The sequence below is a fragment of the Centrocercus urophasianus genome, unplaced genomic scaffold (assembly GCF_019232065.1).
Source record: "Centrocercus urophasianus isolate 14NV4802_14NV808 unplaced genomic scaffold, USGS_Curo_1.0 seq_13, whole genome shotgun sequence".
Taxonomy (NCBI): domain Eukaryota; kingdom Metazoa; phylum Chordata; class Aves; order Galliformes; family Phasianidae; genus Centrocercus; species Centrocercus urophasianus.
This window is the reverse complement of record NW_024884475.1, coordinates 50,469,819-50,495,160: the sequence shown is the minus strand read 5'-3', so window position 1 is coordinate 50,495,160 and position 25,342 is coordinate 50,469,819. Positions and strand designations below refer to the sequence as shown.

The following is a 25,342-nucleotide window of genomic DNA, read 5'->3' as shown; positions in this document are numbered from 1 at the left end:
CAGTTTTTAAACAGCCCTAAGTCACATTTTTCCTCTATTAATTTATTTAATTAGTCTTGAACACAAGGGAACATTTAGCATTTATAACAGCCCCTGGCAAGGAATTACATAGCTTAGCTCTGCATTTCACTTACTAGCTTGTTTAGTCTCAACTCGCAATAAGCAATTTCAATACATTCACAACAGCTTTAAAGAAGCTACGGGTATGATTGTTGGGCTTTTTTGATGCTGTTGCTTATACTTTTTTCCTTTCTTTCAAAGTTCTTAAACTTCATTCCTGTCTCTTGCATTCTCATTCACTGAGCCTCACCTTAGAGTCTTTGATCCTAAGTTATCTAATATAACATACTGAGATCATCTGTTTCCTCAGACAAGGAAAAGCCTTTTAATAGATTAATTATGAAACTTCTATCATTTGTGCAAAACTTTAACTGTCTGAAACTACTCAGCATCTGCCATTAGATCCATTTAATTGAAGTTCAGCTGTAATTAACTGTTGCTCTAACAACAAGGTTACTTGGAGCAACTAGAGCAGTCTTAGACTCTGGTATTTACCTCTGTTAAACTTTCAGTAGCTAGCAGTATTGACTTTTGACATTCTTTTCCTTGAAGAACAGAGAAAGTCAACTAATTATTTTCATTACTGCTATTTTGGCTCCTCCTAAATCTGTATTCAACTTCTAGATTTAGGATTTGAACTCATAGGTCGTTTTGAGACTCTTCCAATGTAGGATATTCACAGCATCATAGAAACTTATTCCTTCATTCAAGTCAATCAGTCACACAAGTCTCCAGGGAGCTGTTTTCCTCTAAGTTTAAATTTGTCTATGCAGCTGTTTAACACTATTCTGGTTATGGTGCTACACTAAATGTTTCAGGATCTCAGGAGATAGTTTTGGGCAGCCCATGTAAAAGCAGTGCTGTCTTTATAATCACAAAAGCAAGTGAGGCAGGACTTCATTTTTAGTACAAAATACACCACACCTTCAAATCTCACCTTGGTAAGGTTGCTTCATTATTAATATACAAAACACAGTATAGATGTGCTGTAGTGAAGAGCAAAGCCGTACTCCGGCTAGAGGAAACTTTAGTATCACTGCCATCTTAATAGCCTCAGGAAAGATCTGCAGATGACCAAGAGCTAAGACCATTGCTATTTAGTGCACCACACAGTTGTAAGTGTGGGAGTAATGGAGGAAAACAACACTCCAGAGGAGAGTAAATCAAAAAAGGAAATCCAGTAGCTGGAAACTGCACAGCTAAAAAAGGAAATGAAGGAACACTTGACTCTGTAGTAATCGTACTTTTAAGTTTTAAATTCCTCTCTCCATCTCTGACTCCAGAGCCTTTGAAAATCCTAATTTTTCTTCTTAAGATGAAATTGTTCTGAGCTGCTAATCAGTGGCATAACAGAGCTTTCCCTAAATCAGATGCTTTTGCTTGGCAAATTGGGTTCTCTGTGAAGCAGAAGTACAAATACATTGTTCCCTACTATATTTGTCATCTTAGATCTCCATTATTAATAATTTTCACACTGTTCTCTTCCTACCAGAATAAGTGAGCTTTTACATGGCATCACTCAGATCCTTCTCTTTTAAATACCTTATGGTTATTCACCATGTCATTATTCCATATTGTAGCCTCATGCTTTTTTTTTTTTTTAAAGTACTTTTATTATCTTTCTGCTTCAACTAGTACAAGCATTTTTGTCACTTCATACCCTCAAATTCCACTTAACTATCAGCATTCTGACTGCTTAATCAAGGAGATACTTCATAAAACTGCTCCTAGCACAAATTTCCATGGTACCCCTGGAAAGATTGTTGCTATTCATTGCCTATTTTCAACGTTTTGGTTAGCTTAAGATACAATACTAAAATGCAATTCAAGCTATTTCATAATGTCTTAGCTGAAAGTAAATAGAAGAAATTCAATTAAGTTCCAAGAAATTATTTTTGTCACTAACTTCTTTCCCTTCTATATTTTTACCAAGAAAAAAAGTGAGATTTTGATTGGCAAGGATGTTCCTAGTTATAATGCATAACAATGTTTACCTTCTAGTTTACAGAGGTACTATTAGACTTACTGACTAGTGTCTTTCACATTACACAAACAATAATAATCACTGCCACTGAAAAGTCTCTTTCAGAAAGTAATATATCAGCTCAATCATGTCTGTCTGCATTTTCAAAGAGCTCAACTGGCTCTAGAGATTAGATCAGTTCAACTAAAATCAACTTTAACTTACCCTTAATCTCCTAGCTCTCACCACCACCCCAAAACTCTAACCCTGGCTCATGTGGCCATAAGGATGTAGGCAAAGGGCAAGCATTTTGAAGTCAAAAGGATTAAGTAAAAAGAATTTTGAAACAAAGGAGAAATCCCTGCTACTCACAGTGAAGGTTTGCAGTGGAAATACTATTTCTATTCAAAATGTCTGCAGACATGCACAAACGTAAAATATGGCACAGAGTTCAGTCCCCATCTTCCCAACATCAATTAAGGATTCTTATTACAGTGCAGTGAGAGTGGGATCCTGGCATTTACTTTCTCAAAATGAAGTGAATGCATGCAGTTCCTTTAGCTTTTCATCTATCACATGTGATTACACTTTCTCCACTTATTCAACACAGATGGAAAAGAAGGCATGGCTGGATTCCCTTGGTGTTCCTTTGGTGACTATACCACAGTAAAACTGAAATATTTGGGAAATTGCTTTTAATTCCATCCTTTTATAGATAGCTTGCAGTCATGAACTAACACAAACAGATATGTATGAAGGAATCTATATAATAATTTATCCTAAATCCAAGGATTTCTTTTAATTTGTATTTAAGTTACACATGAACTGACTTGTGAGGTGAATGGCTATAGAAGAATTTGGTTTTTTTCCCCCCAACACCACACATCTACTCCATTGCTGAAAATACTCCTTTTCCACTAAATGCTCTTGAACTTCAAACATAACTTCAAAACATAACAAAGTAAATGGTCTTCTCTTAAGGTGATGAGTAAGCTAAGTACAGAAGCCCAGTCACATGGAATCTGTCAGCAGCAGGCCACTGAGAGTCACTCACTACTGAATGCTGTTTAATATGAAGGCTTTCCTTTGGTTTGTCTTAAAGAAAGCCATTTAATTGTTAATCTAAGTGGAATTTCAGGAGTGTGTTTTTGCAACTTAAAGTATCTGCTTTTTCAGTGGCTGCAACTTTACACAAGGAAAGTCTACAGGGACATTTAAGCAACTTGAAAATACAGCCTGGGCTGCAAAGAGGCTTAAGGAATGCTTAATGTTTGTAAGTTTAAAAAAAAGCTACTAGTTAAAGCTGTAAATTTATTCCCTAACTAAATATAAGTTACATAAACATAAAAATAACATAAAAATAAGTGAGTAAGTAACCATATCTATGGAAGGCTATTTGCAGATACAAGCTAGGTTACTAAAACATTACAAAAACAACAGTTTCTGTATCACGTAAGTATGATACCATTGACTACCACACTCATAAACTGTAAGATTTAAGAAAATCTAAAAGTTACCTGAAAAAGCTTTATCTCAAAACAAAACATGATTTAGACAGTCGCTCACCCTGTTTATTCAGAAAAATTCATGTTTAGAAGTCTCACAAAGTCTCTACAATATGAAAGATAACTGGTGTACAGTAATGATGTAGTTACTCCATAAGCTTCAAAAATCTGGCCTCGTGGCTGTTCAGCTTACGAAGAAGCAGAATTACTTCAGACAGATTCTTGGCAATATCAGACAAATTATTCACAGATAAGTCAGCAGAGAAGAACTGAACTCACCCAACTGCCGAAGGGGCTCTGGCCATGCAGCACTCCTAAGAAAGCAGCCATGTCCTGGAGATTCTTTCCCTCCAGTGGCCAGCCCTTATATAAGCCCAGGGTGCCTTCACTCTGAGTCACCCATTTGGGCCACCTGTGGAGCACAGGTGCAAGTAATTTGCCTGTGCTCCCTGGGCCAGCCACAGCCCTTCACCAGGTGTTCAATCACCAGCTCAAGCCCAGATCTAACAGTTCCCCCTACAATGGTTCAGAAGAATAAGAACTATAACTGGTCTAAAGATTGTACCAGAACAGTGTAATTGTTACTCCAGGCAACATCAGGTTACTAGGGGGAAAATACAAAATTTGAAGAAAAAAAGCTCTACTTTTTTATGTTGCAGCGGAGGAAACAAACTAATGGAAATGCAAAGGAATTGAGGCATGTGAGTAAGTAGAAGAGGCAATGGGACAGATGGAAATAAGGCTAAAAGATTGAGAAGAATCCAGGATCTCAGTTTAAGCTGAGGTTTAAAAGGTCTAGAAGTTACCTGAAAGCTTTGAGAATGAAAATAAGAAGAAACTGTTTAATCGAGCAGGGAAAAGAGCAAGAATGGAATAAGAGGAATTAAATGATTCCAGTAGATCCAACAATCCCACAGCTGACTGATAGGAGAGGATACTACAGTTTCTTGTACCTGCAATTTTGACTGGAAGACAGGAACAGACTGTTTTGAAAGGTTACTTCTACTCACAGTTAACATCAGTGAAACTAATTAAGGGAATAAACATTTTGAATAGTTTACCAGAGGGTGTGGTTGACCTTGGAGTCAACTGAACTGAATGTTTTTCCAACAGAAAAATCATCAGCCCCAAGATAGCAGCTGTGGACAGAGCTCATGCATAGTAAGAAAGTTTAAGTCTTTTCCAAGATAAACTCCTGGGTAGCAATCAGTGGATTGAGATATTCAGAAGGACAAATTAACTGTAACTGTTCCTCTTGGTCATTAAAACCTGGAGCAGATATTTTTTAAAAAGGAAGTAACTAATGATAGTGAGCTTGTAGCTGTTTTCTTCAGGGCATTATAAGAAGCATCAAAAAGCTAAAGAGTGCTTGGGATGATGTTGCAAACTGCTCTTTAAAAAATATCAGTTAACACAGTCACAAGAATATTTGAAGGTAGTATTAATGAAAGTACTACCAGTTAGTTAGATTTTAACAATACAAAGTATTACCAAAATATCAACATCTGATGAATATCAAGCACAGCAGAAATCTTCAACTGCTGTAATTACTCACATAAAGACCTCCAGTGCTACTTCCACCCAGATGAAGCATTAAAGCATTTCTCACTTAATTTCATTTGCTTCAGATGATAACTGTCAGCATCTTAATGCATTTATCTTTTGTTCCCAGTTTTAAACTGTTTATTTCCCAAAATTGAAGCCTTATTATTGTTCTCTCCTTCATTGCTGTTGCTTTGTTTTCTGTGACTTTCTTTTGTTTGTTTTGTTAAACCTCAAAGCAGCAATAGCTGCAGTGCTACAGAGCACTAAAAATAGAGAGAATGAGGGTTTAAGGAAGATGTTTAAAAAAGCTATGAACATACAAACTTGTTTATTTTGCAGTCTCCATGGACAACCTGTCAGCTACTGACCTTGACGTTTTTTCTCATCTGCAACAACACTACAGAGTCGAAGACAAAAATTATATTCCTCCTTCCCCCCCCCAAAACATTTCTCTCAGCTCCTCCTTCAGTGTCACATACTCCTTTTCCCCAACTATTTGGTAACCTTTCACTGGACTTGCCAGTTTGACAGCACCTTTCTTTTACTAGGCAAGCCAAAACAAAATGTAGCGCATCAAATCTGACTCACAGATACTAACTAGGATGGAATAAGCAGCCTTATGGCTGCATTCTTCTCATGATATCCTCAAAATATCGTCCCAAAAAACAAGACAACATACATATAATTTTTTTTCCCCACAATTTCTCTTCCCATGGGAAGTCAAACGATAAGATCTCACATAATTAATTCAATGGGGAGGAAAAGTTGGCAACAGAAATAGGTTTGTATTTATGCTTTGGTCTTTACCAGATTAATTGTAGACTGTGATCAATCTTTATTTTAAACAGTGAGAAAATACTTTCAAAGTGAATTTGGATAAATATTTTTCAAGAAGACTTTGCAAAGGCTATTTAAACTACCTTCTGCTTGGATTACCAGAAATCAGTATACTCAATTTTCTAGCAAAGAGGGAGATGTTTGTGCATGGAGAACCACGTGTGTGAGAGCATGCATGTATTACGTATTCTTGCGTTTGTTCAGACTTTTAAAAAATACCCATTATATCAAGAGATGAGGCATTGTCTTTTATCTGAAATAGTTCATGTCCTTTCATACTTTCCCGTGAAATTTTCCTCTGAAAGTATAATTGCTTTTTGATTAAAGATGTCTACTAGCATTTTGCTAGAATCTCTGTAATTTGACTGAATACAACATTTCTCTTTGTCATACCTTTTCAATAACAGTAAATCCTCTCCACTGAAAGTAAATGGCTCCTGTATTCACAGTAAAAAAAGCGTGTGAGGATTTCTACCTGCTTCTCCACTGCAGAATCTGAATGCCAATGAATTTATAGTGAAGAGTTTATGAAACATAAATCATCCTTGTCCCATGTATTCATGAAGTTGTTGGACTTTGCATCACAGTAAGTCATTTCTCAGTAACACACAAGCTCACCATTTGCCACAAGAAGCTGCTCTACATATCCAGAAACTAGCATCCATTTTGTAAATAGGAGGTGATTGGTGCTGCTCTTCACTATTTATAGTGTATCCTGAAGCTCTTTGGTCAGACCTGAGCTCCTCAGTATCTCAGGGAAATGTCTACTCACATCCCACTCATTTGCACAGACCTCATGAGAGGCCATGGTATGGCATTAATGTTCAAATATTTTCAAAACCAGAAATGCTTCTTCTCAAAGCAGTAAAAGGAGAACAATGAAGCCACAAAAGATGTTTGCTACTGGCAGCTCTTGTAATAATTTTACATATATCATTCTGCACTTAAATATTTAAGAATTAATGTTTACACTTCTATAATTTAATGAACAATATTTTTTTTCTTGCAGAATGGATGTCATGCCTCAACAGCAATAAATATGCGACATGCCAGAAGTGGCTGCTGGTCTTCTATAAAACGTCAGAGCAACAAGCTCCAAGTACAACAACGTATCTGCCATGAGAGTCTACTTGACACCAGATACAAGAACTGCAGTTTCACTTGCCAGATCACCTCTGAATTCCCCTAGAGAGAAGTAAGAGTCCAGATTCCCTCAAGATTAGCTCAACCACAGATTCTACAGCATAAGACATCATCAAAATCCCAGGGTAACAGAAGTGAACTTGTCAGTTCATGGCTGTTGGAAACATTCCTTCCCTCTCCCAGTCTCACAAGACATATATTTTTTGTCAAATGATGCAAGGCAGCAGATGTCCCATGAGGAAAAAAAAAATCTAATAATTCCAAATTACAAGAATCAAAGTAATCTAAATTCCCCATCTGTTGCCTAATGTGGTTGTCAGAGAAAATCTCAGTGCTCTGAGAATGAGGTACAGAGTTCTTGATGCAATTAAAGACTTTAGGAAGGTGCTAAGCTTTTCTTTTTTTCAGGCTGCTTTTCAAAGTCTGAAGAAGAATTCCAGCTCTAGCAAGATACAGACAGTAAATATTTTCCTACGTTTTTGTAGTTTGAACATTTGTGACTCTATAACTTGTAATAGACAAATCACGAGTTACCATGGCTCTGATGAGCACGGTGTCTTTAGTGAATACACTTCTTTAAGGCTGAACCAAGGTCATTATATCTGAGCAGAGAGAACATATAAGGCTTTTCAGAACTGGAAAACAAATATAATGCAATTAGCTACTGGGGGAAAAAAAAGACTAAAAAGCTATGGGGAAAAAAAAAAAAACAAAAAAAAAAACCACCCAACCACCACCTAACAAAGGCTTTCTTGATTTACAAGAAGGTCAGTTCTAACAAGAAATTAGTTCTTTTAGACATCAGAAGCACTGCAGAAAAACATGACAGTCATTTTATGAAGGGGGTTCCCAAAGCCAGTCCTCAAATTCCAATTTCTCTTCAAGCTAGTTATCATATACAGTAACTGTTAACAACAAAATAAGATGCAATGTCAGAAAACAAGGTATTTTCTTCATGAACTTTGCATGTTTCTTTGCATCCACATCACCTTCAATGCCAGTTCAGTCTTCAGTTGTGTGCAGAAATATGCATGCAACAACTTGTTTAATTAAATCTTAACAGCTGTTTTTCTTCCTATTCAGTTAATTGCATTCCAGACTTAGGTAATAATCGCTTCAGAAGGGGTATTGCTTGACTACCAAAACGTACTCTCTATGTCAAAGGCAAACCATCCATGACCACCAAAGCATGCAAGTCAATAATCTACTGCATTTGCAACATCTTCTCTTCCAGGCAACACTTCTGTGATACACATTTAATAAGTCATTGAATAAAGTACAGAGATGAGCACTGAGGTAAGCATATGAACACAGATCATTCCCAGATTCAGACAAATATTCTCATTTCTAGGCTACAAACCTACTGTCTTCCAGTTTTGCTTCCTCTTCAGTTGTTTAGTAGTCAGTGGCCCAACTGCAACAGAGGACTGCCAAATTCAGAGCAGCATCATGGTCCAGAAACACATCAGGAGCTACAGCACTCGGCAAGATACTGTATTTCACAGCAGTTTCACACTTTGTAGATCGGGACTGTTAGCCAGCTGACTATTACATGGACAGTCAGCAGTAATAACAACAATTTTCTCCCCTCAAATACTGTATTCAGTTCACTTCACTACAAGAAAGACATCAAGGCCCTGGAGCATGTACCGAGGAAAGTAACAAAGCTGTCAAGAGTTTGGAGCACAGGTCTTATATGGAGCAGCTGGGAAAACTTGGATTGTTTAATCTTGAGAAGAGGAGGCTTAGTGGAGACCTGATTGCTCTCTACAATTCCCTGAAAGGAGGATATGGTGAGGTGGGGGTCAGCCTCTTCTCCCATATAACCAGCGTTATAATGAGAGGTAATGGCCTCAAGTTGTGGCAGGAGAAGTTCAGGTTGGATATTAGAAAAAAATGTCATATCCAAAAGAATGGTCAGGCACTGGAACAAGCTGCACAGGGATGTGGTAGAGTCACTGTCCCTGGAGGCATTCAGGAAACATGAAGATGTGGTACTTAGGGACATGGTTTAATGGGCAATATTGATGGTGATGGATTGACAGCTGGACAAGATGATGTTAGAGATCTTTTCCAACCCTATTGATTCTATGATGGAAATACATAAGACCTGTTACTGAATTATCAGAAAAAAGTATTTATGAGACATTATATCTAACATTAAAATTCTGAGCTGAAGATCCAAGTAGAAAATAATATTTCTCCTATGTTGTGTGGGAATCATATAATTCCTGCAGACATGAATTACAATACACCACTCATATCTGTTAAAGTTACCTTTTCACACTCCCTACTATTTAGATTTCTTTCTAACCATAAATCACATTTGCATCTGATGCAAATCATGTTCTGTCATAACAGAGCTGTTTTTCTTGGGACAGTGACACAAAAAGGTACAGAAGGTCTTCAAAAGCCCACTGGCAGTAATTTTGAGTGTATTATAGTAGGAGTCTCAGAGTCTTCCCAACTGTAGAAGTAGATAAAATCATGGATATAAAAAGAATTGCAGTGCCTTTTGGTACTGAAAATACTTGTAATTCTAGCCAATTCAGTATCAGCAATATAATTTAAGGCACTGTAGGCCATGACAGATATTAAGCACATGCTTTCTTTACAACCCCCCCTGGCCAATTGCTTGGTGTACCTTCAAAAATAACTAAAATTCAGCTGCAGATGCAGAATACACCCAAAAGTTCAATAATGTTAAACTTTCACAGCATCAAAAAGAAAGAATGGCTGCCATGCCCTCCTTTGAATGGAAATCAAGATAGTAAAAGAAGATGTCCGTGTGGCTCTTTCAACAAAATAGCACTAATGTATTTTTCGTGGTGGTCCAGCTTTGATACACAGCATAGACTGCAATGAATTTTGCAAATAAAAGCAAGCATCAAAGAGAAATGACTGCCCAAGGTCAGTGAGTAATTAAATGGCAATGTTTTCAGTACAAATCTGGGTTCATAGCTTCATATAATCAACAAATTCTGGGCCACTCTACTCTTGCCTCAGATAGATCATTACTTTTCTTGTCCTTCTTCTCAAACATCAAGTTGCTCACTAGATGCTGATCTGTTTTCCCAGCAGCTCCTCAGTTATTCACATATTTCTTTAGGAATCATTCACCGCTCCTTGACTCCAGAGCAGAACTAAATATATAACACAGCTTCAGCTGAAACAAGCATCAAAACTCATCCCTACTCTTGCCAGAACAGGAGCTGACTGCCAATTAGCAGACATTTATTCTTCTGCTATAGTTTGTCCCAGAAGAGCTACATGAAAAAAAGATACTCAACAGAAGCAGGATCTCATGACATCACTGCACTCTCAAGAGTATAGCAAGGCCTTCAGGAACCAGAAGTCAAGAGACTGCAGCTATTTTTCTTTTCTATCTAATGCTATCGCTGTTTATGAAAGTGTGGTTTAGACTGCTAATTGTTGCCAAAGGTGAAGCAAGACATACAAAATAACAACACCTCTGAACCACTTCCAGTCTGTGCTGAACCAGCTCCTGAGCAGGACAGACAGTTGGCTTTGTATGATGCTTTAGGTTCTCACGTTTCTTTCTCATAGCTTTTCTCACTGAGAATATGTTAGTCAATCGACTCAAAGAATGAGAGCTACAAAAAGGAAATAACTTCTGCTGCAACAGCTGCATATTTTGGTATCTGTTTCCAAAGCACAAGAACGACAGTGCTGGAAGAGAATTAGAATTTGATTTATTTCTTAAACTACTTAAAGGTATTTTATTGTTGCTATTACTTTCATCTGAAGTTCCTATGTCTCGTGTTCAGCACTGGTTATTAGCTGTTTCTCTAGACAAATCTTACACAGCAAGCTTTTGCAAGCTTGAGCTTGCACAGACCCCCACCCCACTCACCAACTACAAGCTGTTATTATCTTTGCTGTTGAAATAAAGGTCAGCTCCAACAACGGACTTCACAGCTGAGAACTGTGGCACAGCAGGAACAGGATGATCAGTCTGCATCGTTACGCCACCTTGAAGAAAAAAAGAGTTTCAGAGTGGTGTTCTCTATCTTCAGGACAGGAAATTGTATTAATCATTTATGTAACAGTGTATGGTTGCCATAGTTGGTAGTTCAGCATTATTTCATTTGCGTTTGTTGCCAAATATAAAATAATGTTTTTCCTGTTCTGCACTTGCCTCCCTGCTCATTTTCACTGCTCTGTATTCCTTCCTAATTAAGTATCTGTGGAAACAGTAGAAACACAGCTACTGTTTGATCCTGTGTTATTCTGTACCGGGCCCATAACATGTGGCTTCAAATGCAAAGTATGAAATTTTTCTCTAACCAGGAGGATATCTTCATATCTAGAAAATGAAATGGGCCAAACCCACCGACAAAGCAATCAAGAACTGTTAGAAGACAAAGTTGCCTTTTCTTGCCTGGATGTAGGATCAACGAATCAGAATCCTTCGAGTTGGAAGGAACCCTTAAAGGTCATCTGCAACCTTCTGCAATGAACAGGGATGGGGCAGTCACCGCCTTTCTGAGCAAACTGTGCCAGTGCCTCAACACCTTATTGTAAAAAACTCTTCCTCACGTACTATCTAAATCTCCCTTTTTTGTTGTTGTTGTTGTTGTTGTGAAACCATTTCCCTTTCTCCTGTCACAGAAGAGCCTGCTGAAGTCTGTCCCCTTCCTTCTTACAGTCCCCCTTTAGATACAGAAAGGACATGAGAGATATGTGATAAATTAACAAAGCAGATCTTTTCCAGAACTTTTGAAAAGATATATGTTCCAATATAAATCCTTAAAAAGTAATGATAATTTCTTATGAACCAAAACTATTTTTAATTCACTACACATTTAAAAATTTTACAACTAAAAGGTGTTTCAATTAATTTTAATTTCCTGCCATTTTCTGTAAATACAATTCAGAATCATAAAGCCCTACAAATTCAGTGTGAATCTCTCTATGGTTCAGAAATAACAGAGCTTAGCTTTCTTTTGCAGTTTTTCGTTTTTGTTTTTTGTTTTTAAAGTAAGCCAAATTCAAAATGAAACTTCACTGAACAACAGAGATAAAAATCCACTGAGACACTGCACAGATCTCATCATCCCTGTTTTCTGCTTTTCATTTCAATGTATGGAGAACTGGAGAGAGAGCTGAACAGATGTAAATGAATGGCACAAGAACCAGTTCAAAGAGATTTTCTAGAAGCATTGTATCTGGCTTGCATCAGCTTGGAACATACAGACCTTATGTCTCATCTTCCAGTTGTATTCTAGCACAAGGCAACAAAGGCAGAAGGAGAGTAAGAGCAAGGGTCAGTTCTTTAAAAATGTCAAAAAAAAAAAAAAAAAAGTCCTATGTTGCTAGCTGTGCCAAGTACAAGAGGGAGAATTGCTTCACAAGCAGTATCAGGACACACGAAAGAATCTGAAAATACATTTAGACCATTTACAATGGAAAGACAAGCACGCATTCAAGCTTCTGATACAAAGGCAGAAACTGCCTATAAGACAAAACACAGAAGACAAGCAGAGAAACCAAGGCAGATGAGTTACTTCAGGCAGACATGACATTTGTTAGCACGTGCACACAAAGAGCCTCTGCTCTTTTTCCTCTTGCCACTGCTCCTTGCACCCTACACATTTATCTTCTGCCCACTGTCACAAGCCTGAAAACAACACTCTGAGTGTCTACTGACATCGTAGCTAAATGAAACATGCAGCTGAGCAGTTTTTACTGCTCTTCTATGCTACACCATGAAGGGAAACAACATGTAATGCTCTTGGAATAAACGCCTAAATCACAAACATTTTGTCTGGTTTTGCCATAGGGCTAAAGTAATGCTACATATTCAAGAGTGCTAAAAAATGCTGTAGCTAAGAGCCATCTGATTACTTGCACATTTATAAAGAAAAACAAACTTGCCTGCTAATAAAAGAAAGTACAAGGCACAGTTATATATACCAAACAGAAATCAAATGTTACTGTAATGAGCTGGTAAGTCTGAGAAGCACTCTGTTAGCTTTTAGCTGGAGAAATATGGGAGGTGTGAACAGAGCAGTTTCACTGGTGACATCCATCAGAATGCAGTACATTGAAAAATCTTTTTTAAAGTATCATCTTCTGTAATCCAACACTGCAAACACAATGCTTATTTAAAATTCTCAAATGCTGTGATGTGGGATGATATACAAAAGGTACTATTGAGCAAATAATACCCACAGGACCAACTATTATACATAAAGTCTTGGAGCTCACATTGGAGACTCTGTATATAATTATAATGTTGGGAAATGATATATTTTTCTTCCTAATCATCAGAAAACCCAACTTCTTTGGCCTACTCATTAGCCTATAGGAAATTCATGCCATCAAAAACATGGGGAGCTAAATGATAGTTGATCTTAATTGAATTATTCATATGTAGTAATAATAGTGAGCATTTGCACAGTGTTTCTACTTACATTTTCCAAATAGCTTTATAAATACTAGCTATTTGATTCACAAAACACCCTTTCAAAGGAAGCTATTATGAGGTAAATACATAAACAACACGGTCTGGAGGCATTTTCTCTAACCTGTGTCATGCTTGCCTAACCTTATTTGAAAAGATTTTCCTGTAATCTAAAGGCTTTGTGTTCAGATAGCATCAAAAGACAAACACTGGGTGAGCTTATGGAACATCCTGAATGTTGTAACTGTCCTAGCTGCACCTTATATTTCTAAGCACAGGCAATTAGACACCATGCTAGCCCTTACTAGCAGCTAAAGGAGCTGCTTCTGTTCTTTCTGACAGCACTCAGCCACCAAAATATCTCCATAACATTGTATTTACAGAAGATGATACTGCCAGTTTCTCAATAGAGAGAAAATAGCTTGAATAACATTTAATTAAAATATAGTTTGACTAAAATAGTAAGTTTGGTTGGGGGTGGGAGGAGAGTGGAGATTAATTTCTTCTAAATTAATTTTGCTGTTTTTATAGAGGCTTGCCTTAATGCACAATAACTACACAGTGAGTTCTGCCCTCAGTGCTTCTATCTATCCACTAGATATCCACACAGTGCTTCTATCTTGCCACTAGCTGCTTCTTCCTAAAGCCAAGCACCCTTAACTTTTCTCAGCTCTCCTGAGTTGAAGATGTCTGCTTCTGTTAGGGAGGCACTACGCACAAGTCATTGTAAGAGTTGTGAAGGCACAATTTGTTCACAGGCTTCCTTACCCACAGAGAGTCAAGTCAGCTCCAAAGGAAGGACTAGGGAGAGCTTCCCCAGGGTGTAAAACAGAAGAACAAACTCAAGACATTTAATTACCCAAAATGTGGCACTGCCTTTCAAGTTGTATGATTATGTACCTCAGTTTAGTTTTGTGACTGACTGAATAATTGTCTTCAAGTAAATATTAATAATTCTGCTTTACTCTGGGCTCAGATGCAAACACTGATCCCAAATAGTTCCTTGCATGCTTTGTTAGCTTCTACTGAACTAGCTGGGCTGAAAAAGAACACAGCATTATCTCAGCCTCTCTAAATCAAAGTGGAGACCCAAATGCCATGACTGAATTTTAAATACTTTCTTTTTCCTGAACAAAAGGATACATACTTAACTAAATCCACTAACTTTTGTTAATGTTTGCAAGCATTCTTCAATATTTTCCATTGACTCCCACAATACCTATAGCAAAATGTCACCATTCTTCTTTCATGACAGAATGCATTTTGTTACACTGTTTGATGTCTTATTGTTATACTATTCCATTTATCGCTTTCTAAAAAAGAAACTGTATTGACATTTAAGGATTACTTTTGACAGGCATAAATTTAAACACTCTCCTGCCTTTTCGAAGTAAATTCTAGTTCTTTTTCCCTTGTCACTTCACGCTGTCTTTAGTTTTCTCTTGCGTCAGCATAAATTTTTTATCCCAAGAGAATGACATTTAGTTATGCAATCAAGGTGTTTCCGGCAAGACTTTGTTTTTCAGATACATGGCAGATTAGAAAATCAAATGAATCAACAAGCCTAGTTATACCAATGAGGAAGTACGTTTTGTCTCTTTTTCTTTTTTTGATGCTCAATTTGTCAGACAAAAAATACAGTTCTCCATTTATAATCTATAGTCCTATCTATTGGAGAACTTCTTACTACCTTTTCATTTGCTTTTCATCCACCATACTGCATATTCCTTAGAAGCAGGATCTATGCATTTTACATACAGTGATCATCTTCCTCTGGAAACCTTAAACCTACCTATGTTATCCAGTGGTTATCTTCTACATCTAGTGGTTTCTATAATGCTATATCAATTTTTATTTTTTACAAAGTCCTATAGGAATGCCTACCATTTTCTGTTAATATTCAAGGAAAATATAAACTGATAAAGTCATATAAACTACCAACTCGTGCAACAACAACAACAAATGACCTCAGGCATCTGAGTGGTTGAAACAAAAACAATTCTAATAGGGATTCACTATCTGAAGTCCTATCTTCTAACAGAGTAGTTTCTTAGTCTTGTTTATTCTAATCTGTGTTTTACCCCAAGGGGTGGCTCCTTCAAAGATTTCTACAGCAAGCCTGACCTATCCTGTCTGCTTGGCCATTCACCCCTTTCAAGTCTAACACAAGAACAACCATATCAATTATCTCTCAAGATCAAAAAAAGTTGTCCTAGTCCTTCCCATTTATATTATCAAAAGAAGTATGTTTTCATTTGTTCCTGTTTACTGTTTCATTATTATAGAGATACTCAAAGGGAGTTTTGATTAACAGTTACGTTTGAATTAGTTAATCAGATTGTTTTGAAGATATACAAAGGTGTGGAAAATCAGCATGCTAAATATGCACTTATGTTTGATGAATAATTTTGTACTAAGGATCTTTCACAATAAAGAAAAATAAATTTGGAGCACATAATCTTTTGTGTTCTGGACAAGCATAACTTTTTTTAAGAGCTGCTCTTTAATGCAGAAGCCTGAGTCTACCCTGGATTTCTAAATTAATAAGAGCTTTCCATTCTGAGAACATAGCAGGTTCCCAATAATAACAATATATAAAACTTATCTACACTAAAGGTAAGTCATTATCAATAGCTTGTTGGTGTTGGCTCAGATATACTGGGGTTTAATGGGATATTATAAGACAAAGTATATCTGAGTTGGTGAAAAACTGATCAGCTTTTATGGTAAAATGTCTTCTCCCATTCTAAAATAAATCATAATTTCCCAAAAGAGTAATCGTTTTTAAACATAATTTCTTTAATTCTTCTCTGGTATTTAACACAATGGCCACATCAGTGCTTTCTCTTTTGTTGTTCTCTGTTACTATATCTAAATGTTTCAGAAATCCTTCAAAGTCCTTCCTTTACTGTACAGTTATTACCTGTGACCAGATATTAAATATTCATGTCATACGGATATAATATACCCTTCTACCAACAGCTACCACATACGTTTATTCTTGGGTCAATTTACCACAACAAAGAGGATGTCATTAAAAAAAAATAACCTGAGTATATGCAACATGATCCTGGAGCCCCTCCTAGCACTTGCGTTCAGGACGTGGTCCAATCACATCCAGATACGTCCAAAGTGATTTGAATTAATGTGATTTAAACACAGTGCATTTTCCTGGGAACAACTAACCAACATGTAAGAATCCACAAGAATAAAAGAAATCAAAGAAATAAATATGCATAAAAATAAAAAATAACGATATGTAGAACAAGAAGTCAAAAACTCTTTGGATACCATATGCATTTACTGTAACATAAGGATTAAAGAAAGACACTGGAAAAAAATGAGAGCTGGTACTGTTTAAGGACCAACAATAAACTTCCTACTCACCTGGAACTACAGAAGCCTCTTTGATTAGATGAAAAAATAGTAGGGACATTACTCTATATAAAACTCTCAGTGACTAATGAAAACCATCTTCACTGCAATGGGAATTCAAGAGAGTATTTTACTTCATTTTTTCCTTTCTCTTAAAAGTTGAAGAATTTTATCTCTGAATATAGTTCTACAATTTTGTGATGACCAGAAAAGAAATACCCTATATAGTTTCTGGATTTTTGCACTTTCCAAACTTAACATCATAAAACAGAAAGGATTTCCACTTGACTGATGGCTAGTGAAGTCAGTAGTAAAGATAAACAAGCTTAAAAAGATATGCATACACTAGGGCAAATTTCCACAGGATTTTGAGCTAACGTTGGTAATTATTTCTAATGATACATTTTACATCTATCTGACAGTATATAGTTCCATCACAGACAAAAGATGCAGAGCACATTCTGCCAAAAAAAGATTCTTTCAGTTCTCTGGGGTGGTAGTTTCTGAATTAGCTGGTAAATCATACTGGTGAAGAGTCTTGAAAAACACAAAGCCTGTGGGACAGAGAACATTCTGGCAAGAAAGAGGCTGGCAGAAAGGTGACAACACGAATTAATTAGCATATCAATATGAATTTGTCAGTCACGTAAACCTGGAATACCAGGTTGCACTTCACTTAAGAAAGAACAGTTTGCTCTTTTCAGATAAGACATGACAGCAGAAAAGAATACAGTTGATTGCTGAAGATTGATGGCATTTGGGATAAGGGAGATGTACCTGGATAAAGAAAGTCTTTAAGTGAAATATGCTATTTTCTGGCCAGGGTATCAAACTGCGATTTTCTGACCCTAAGGCTTGACTGCTTGTAAAGAGACAGTAGAAAAAGAACAGTATGCCAAGAAGTCAGAATGCACTGTACAGCCACAAGAAATTTTAATATGTATTTTGGTCCTGAATCAAGGGAAAAACATAAACATAGAGCTTGAGATGACTTTTTTTTTCCCTAAGTGGAAATTGCATCAGTTCAGAATTTAAAAAGTTCACCCAACTAAATACTTTGCCACATTTCACAAAAGCAACCATTTCAGCAGTCTGCAAGTCAAACTCTCATTACATTGGGCTGAGGTTTGGAAACGTGCAAGGCATCTAAAGTCTGTGGTAATGGAGGCTGCAGAAAATTCTGCCAGAGTCTAAACGCAGGTAAAAGAGCCGTATTTTTAGGTGTCCCAATGGAAGACAGACAAAATGCATTGTTAGACAAGCGTTAATCTGCAGGCACAGGCAGTTCATTTTCCAGTCCTTTCACTCAACCTCCATAAACCATTTTGTTTCAACTTCCATTTATCTCCAGTATTCCCCTTCCAATCTCCTGTTTCCTTTCTTCTTATTGATTTCTCCTTTTCCTTTTTGTCCTTCCCTTGGATTTCGATTCTCTCCAGTTTTTATTTTTCTTTTTGTTCAGAATGACAGCTGATTTTACCCTTTGTCCTTGTCCCCTCATCTCCAGGCTCCACTGCTCTTTGCCTTGCTTTCTTGGGCATCACATATAGAACCCCAGAAAGAAACAAGAGATGTGTCAAAAGCACTGCTTAACAGCAGGGAACAGAGACTCTCCCCTCTGGGATACTGATACTCATTAGGGCATTGCCAGAATGCACCTGAAATATACACGTTAGCCCAGGATTTCCTTATCTCTGTCATTCATTTAAAGAAAATAGTGCATGCTGTATAGCGATAGTGATGAAGAGTCTTTTCTCTGCCAGAATCATCTGTAAAAAAATCCATTATATACCACTGAACACTAGTCAAACACAAGAAATTAGTTTCTTCAGCCTGCAAATGCTAGCTCTACACATATTGCTATCACTACAAATCCTGCTTGACAAAATCAAATTATCCAAACAATTTAGTGAGACAACAAACATTTTATCAACATCCACCATCCGTATCAGTTTTAAAAGAGCAGAAGATTTATATAACAGATTTAATCCCACGTGCTAGCCATGTATATGAAAAGAAATTCTTTTCAAACAATAGCCTGAAGGGGATATGGGAGATTTAATCAAAAGGCCCATTTTGTTTTATCATGTCTGCTTCAGGAAAGTAAAGGAAGACTCACATTTTAATTTTAGACATCCCAGAACTCTGAACTCTTTTTTATAGTCCTTTTTGTAGCTCTACGCATAGAAGACTGCATGGGAAAGAACAGTTATTCCATCTGGGATTTTTGCATCCATTTTGTTTTGATTTGCTTTGTATGTATATGTGGGGAGGGTGTTATGAATTGTTTTGTGTGTGTGTGTGGATTTTTTTAATAGTAGAGTTTCATTTGTACATTCATAATCCTGTAGAATCAGAGAATCACAGAATGGTTTGGGCTATAATTCATTTTCATTTGTCACTTTTTGGAACAATTCAAAGTACAAAAATTTATTTTAGGACACTTATGTTAGTATCTGCTTAAGTTTTTGAACTGTAGGTTTGGGCAATAATTTTCTGTGAAAAACGTCCAGGTTGTGAGGCATTTGGTTTGCTGTTTTCACAGACAGATAAAGGTTTTCACCTTTGTTAAGAAAAACTCCACTACAGCTAAAAAGTATTTTTACCACAAGATTACTACCTGCCAGTAACTCTAACACCTTAAACTTATAGAAAGGAACATTTCATCCTGTCTCTGTCTACTGATTACTAAACTTGTTTTAAAAAAGTCTAATTAGACTTTCAGTTAACTGGAACTTGCTAAAGAGGATCGAGGGTTTAGAACACAACTGAGTCCTTAACATTATACTCAGAGCAAAGACAGCCCTCAAATGAAAGAAAACAAAACAAAAACAAACAAACAAACAAAAAAACCCTCTTCTCTGAAATTTTATTTCCCTAGAAATGGAACACTAAACCACAGTAACATATGAAATTTGGTTTTCTTTCAAATTGCTTTCAAAAATTCCTCATCTTTTTCTACTACTTGTACTATTTGTACTGTACAAAATGAAAGCATTTTAAATGCATCTACTTGGTAGTACCTTTTCAAAAAATATATGATATACATTTATTCCTTATAAAGCAAGACAATAGCAACAAGAAGCAAACAATCAAAATTTTCAAGACAACATTTAAAACATGAAAATAAAAGTACTTAGTAAAGTCACTTTTTGGAAGCTATTTTAAGATAGCTTAAGTCCCAGGAAGCAGCATCACTCAGTCTAGCAAAGTAAAAAATGCCACACGCATACACATACATGTTGGAGCAGAGGGCCAGACTGAGACACTGCTTTTTATCAATTCACACTTTCTTGGGTCAAGAAAGTGATAGAAAGTTGTTGGTTCTGAGTGGAGTTTTTTGTGGTTTTGTTTTTTTATCGTTGTGGAGTAAACTTCTTATGATTGCTCCTCCATCATCATTCAAGAATGAAAGGATGGTTAATTTTATCTTCACATACATGGTTTTTGTTTTTTTCAAAAAAGACAAATCCCTCCCCTTCTTACTTAGGATGTATCATCCAATTTTCTAGTCTTTTTAAGAGAGAGCTATTGCCAGTGGTTAGAATATCTTCTTCACATAGCTACCAAGGTAATGACTCATACTATAATATCAGAGATTAAAAGGAACTGTTCACAGAACATAGTAAAAGTAATATCCTTTGTGTCTCAAGATGCTTTCACTGAAGCCTCAAGACTGACTAAAATCTGGGCAACTTTATTGAAAATTAAATTTCTCTGACTGAATATATTCATAGTGCATAAAAGCCTGCCCACTGCTGAATTCATTGTAATCTCTTGCAGATAAGAAAGCAATAGGGGAGTTGGTCAAACCAGCAGGAGGGAAACTTCCCACTTCCTTTGCTTCTTAGAGTTTTCATAACATCCCACTAAAAGCCAATAATCAATAAATGAATGACTATCTGCTAGGTTCTCCTGAAGGTTTAATAAATTCATAGAAGGCACTCAGCAAAAGAAAATAAAAAAGAAAAGAAAACTGAGCTAAAGTATGAAACTATATTTTAATGAGATATTTATTTTCATTTGCACAATCAGAACATAAATAACAACAAAATGTTAACGCCATTACCCAGTTTGAAGGGATAGCAGCCTATCTTGCTTCACTATAATTCCATAATATTTCTCATGTTTCCTTTATCATCTCTTAATCATAACATACCTGGACATCTAATGTCTAGACTCTGCTTACTTTATACCAGTTTTTCAAAAAAAAATCATTTTTTTGAGATCTCGATCATCTTTCTCATTATTCAAATCACATCCAGGTGTGCAGATCACTTGCTGCACAGCTGTTTCTAAGCCATCTTCAGGATAAATATGAGTAGCAAAGTGAGTACCTCAGAGAGGGGAGCACCTTCATTTCATGGCAGTAACATCATTTAAAACAAACAAACAAACAAACAAACAACAACAAAAAAAAAAACAACCACCAACTCATCTTGAGAAACAAGATATTGTAATGGTAATTCCAGATTTTCACTGGAGAATTACTCCCAGTACTCCCACTCCCTGATTCTCCCAGTCAGTATCATAGAACTCCTGCCTGGTGCTCTAAGTATTGGCTATTCCTGGCAGGACTTTTTATCCTCACTTCATCTATGGAGCCAGAACACCTCATTAAAAACTTTCCTCATCAGTGGTTATGAGACTTCCAAAATGATTCTGACAGTGCATACCTAGTAGTGTAAGTCTTCTCTTGGAAAATGTGTACAAAAGAAGAACTCATACGGAAGCATATTCCCAAAATAGAGTTCTAGAATGTGTGTGGAGCTGATAAGGATCAAGTAGACTAGGTAAAATGACAAAGGCCAGGTATCAGTAGAGATGTTGTTGATGCCCCATCTCTGAAGACTATCAAAGCAAAGCTGGATCAGGCCCTGGGCAACCTGATCTAGCTGCGCATGCCCCTGTTTGTTACAAGGGAGTTGGACTAGATGACCTGTAAAGGTTATCTTTTCCAGGAATTCGTGTCAACACAAAAATAGAAAGAAAAGGCAAGGGTGAAAACCTCTTAGTCAACAGACAACAAATGATAAACAAATAAGAGAACTGCAAGTTCCTAGTTAGCTTAAAAACAATGACTTTTTTTTTGCAAGTGAGATTGTAATTGCTGTTAACCAAATGCTCGCTAGTGGCGATATTACAACAAATCTTGTTAACATTTGGGCAGTTTAAAAAGTCACTGAAATGAGTCAATGAGTTCAGGAAGGATTCACTAAGGACTTCAAATTAATATTTTTGTTAAAGAACATTGTCAGAAATAAATAATTGTGGGTTTGTTTGTTTTTTTTTCTTTAAAGGTACTGATGAGGTTTCCACAGTGCAATGATGAATTCAAAGCTTGCAGAACTACTAATAGATTAGTAACCTGCATTTGTGACACAAATTTCCCCAATACTATCTTAGATTATTTCATATTTTCTATAGTTACGGTGCAACAGAGGAAAAAATGTCTGAAGATAGAACTCTCCCAGTGCAGAATTCTGGAAGGGCAGATGTAGTATTTAGGGACATGGTTTAGTGGGCAATATTGGTGTTAGGTGGACAGTAGGACTGTGTGGTCTTAGATGTCTGATTCTATTCTACGACTCTACTCTACAATTCTCTGAAGAGGAAGAGAAGCACAGTTTCTATAAAGGCAAGTTTTCCACAGGAAAAGAAAATCTGTAAATGACTGCAAAAAAAAAAAAAAAATTGTCTGATCAAATCTTGCTTATGAAATAATATAGGAAAGCATTTGCTAGGCACAGTTTCTACTTTGCACTATAATTTATGCCTACAAACACTGTCAATGAACGTCAGTCAGTAAGCTGGACAAATAAATGGAGACATCAGCCAGTGATTAAGCAGTATAGTAATTACAACTCTCTTAAATAAAAGATGCTTGTTTCCTTAGACACTGTTCAAGGGAAGCAATTTTGTCACCAACTCTTGTCTTTATTAGCTATAGTTGAGCATAGCATCATATAGTACCACACATGCTAGTGTAGTATAGCCTAAGAGCATGCAGGCTCTGTCGTTGTGTAAGATAAGCTAAGAGACTGAGTCTAGATCATAAAAAAAAAGTCACATTATTACCTTAGATTCAATAATAATGATTAAATAAAAAGACTTGATTGGAAACTTCAAAATACCTTTCACAGTATTCCAAAATAATTGATAGCCAAATGTGAATGCTAATGTTTAGAGGTTATCTAAATAAATAAGTTACAATTATTACGAATTATACAAGTTCATACCTTTTGCTTTTATTTCTCATCCCCATTCTTTGCCACTGCTTCTTCAAACTGAATATGATGATATATCTTGTATCCACAAAAAATAAATTTGTCTAAATCATTTTACCTCAGAAAATAAATTACTTTCTCTGTTGTCCTCACAAGGCGTCTGGAACATGCTAGATTATTGAGAAAGGTCAGATCATTTGCAATAAGATTCTTTTTCTGCCAAATTAGCCTGTCTGACATTGAAGCAGGAGAAGGGCTTTGTTATGCAGTACATAAAAAAACAATCTGATCTTTTTTTCAAAGAGTGACATACACACAATAACATGGGACAAAATTGCAGACACTTGGCTTCCAACCCTAACAGCAACACATGACAAAGGAGATTAGAAGAATAGTAACTGCGAAGTTGAGAGAGGAATTGATTTATCCAAGCTACTTAATGCTGCAGCCAAACTACAATGCAGGACTGCAGAACTCTAGTTCAGTACTCTTAGCAGTCAGCAATCTGCCTTTTGCCTGTCACTGCTCTAGAAAAAAAAGCATAAAATTAATCTGGTTGATTTGTGTCAAGAATATTCAACAGAGTTGATGTCATACAAAAAATGTCCTCACAATTAAAAGAGGCAACTGGAGCACTATTCTACACTGAAGCTGCCTAGAACTACAGACTGGCCACAGACTAAGCAGTACCAGCATACAACAAACACTTTGCTGAAATAAGCAGAAGGTGAGAAATACTTCTGCTCTTACCCTTCATTTGTCTCCTCTCTACAGAAAAACCAAGGCCCAGATGAAGCCAGAAAAAAAATTGTTCCCATGAAAAACGTGAAGCAAAACCTCAGGAAATACTTTTGAAAATAATTTGTAATTAGAAGTCACTTATAGTTAAGCTTGTTAGTCACTAATAGACATATTAGAAGCAGGAAAGGTAGTAACAAAACATTTGGTTTAACTGCTAATTCTCCAATGACTCTTTGCAACTGTGTTGAAAGTCTTTCCCATACCTAATCCAGAAAGAACTTCATCTCTAGTGTGCAGGAGAAGTCACTGAGAATAAAAGATCAATGAGTCAGACTCCAAAAGGGGAGAACATCCTTATCACACAAGATGGTGAAAACAAGGAAGATATATTCAGCACTATGAATTATTCCTAGAATTATGATGAACATAGAAATCATGGCTCACTTCATATCTGAATTATATCTGCTCTCCTTAGATTATCTCCACTACAACTGGTTTTTTTTTTTAAATGGATATTGAATGTAATTATTTACTTTTTCTAAAGGCCTCAACATGCAATTATTCTGTTTTCCCTTAAAATCTAAGCAATATAAAAACAAGTGAGGAAGAAAACTGCTGACGTTGCAAATAAAACTGGTTTAAAAAGCATTTTACTGAGCACACAGAAACTGAGGAGCAATCTACAATTTGGTGTAAACTTGGAGGAAAAATATTCAGTGTCTGGAGGACTCAGGGGTATGAAATTACAATAGCATGTTTCCAGATATCTTTAATTAGGGAAAACCACCAAAACTGCCCTCTTCATCTCTCATCCTCTCCTTCACTTTTACTAGTCACTAGTTTTTACTCTCTTTTTGGGAGTCACTATGACCAAGAGTCTTCCGCTTGATTTGTATTCAGTCATACCTTCTCATATTTTTTGGACTGCAATGTAACTCGCTGAACACCAACCAAGTGCACACATTCAGTATGTAATCCGGTCATAATTGTTTGTCTTTTCATCCCAATCCCAAAGGAGCAGCATTGTGAAACAGAAAAACTAACTGAGCATTAGGGAGAGACACAAAATGAAAAAAATAAATCCAAAACATTTAACTTTAACTTTCATTGAAAAATAATAACCCTTAGGACATTATCATTTCAATAACAACTTTCATAAGACTCTATGTAGGCAGATCATATTGTATTTTGGAATTTTTCTATTTCTCCTAAAAACAAGCAAAATAGCAAACATTTTGGCCAAAGAGACTCTACAGTTTTGGAACAGAATGGCATTTCTAAAGAACACCATACTCATCATACATCACTTTTGAAAGCTTTTTTTCCAACTGACAGATAAGGAAGCAAATGCACTAGATATTACAGTGAGCATGCAGTATGTGACACTGTTTTAGGATGCAAAAAAAAGTTCAGATTCCATCTCAATCTGCACTTCAACAGCCTAATAAGAAATTAATTCTGAAGTAGGCAGGTCACAAATCTTAATTTCCAAAATGCAGATTGGGAAAAAGCAATGCTC

General features: G+C 36.4%; 1 long non-coding RNA gene across 1 annotated transcript in view; it reads right to left on the bottom strand.

Annotated features, from left to right (window-relative positions):
* The window catches only part of LOC122157210, a 139,376-nt gene that overhangs the window by 90,063 nt on the left and 23,971 nt on the right, over positions 1-25,342 (bottom strand). Inside the window, exon 2 of the long non-coding RNA XR_006167799.1 lies at positions 10,928-11,046. This is a non-coding gene — a long non-coding RNA (uncharacterized LOC122157210). The remainder of the gene's footprint in view (positions 1-10,927; positions 11,047-25,342) is intronic.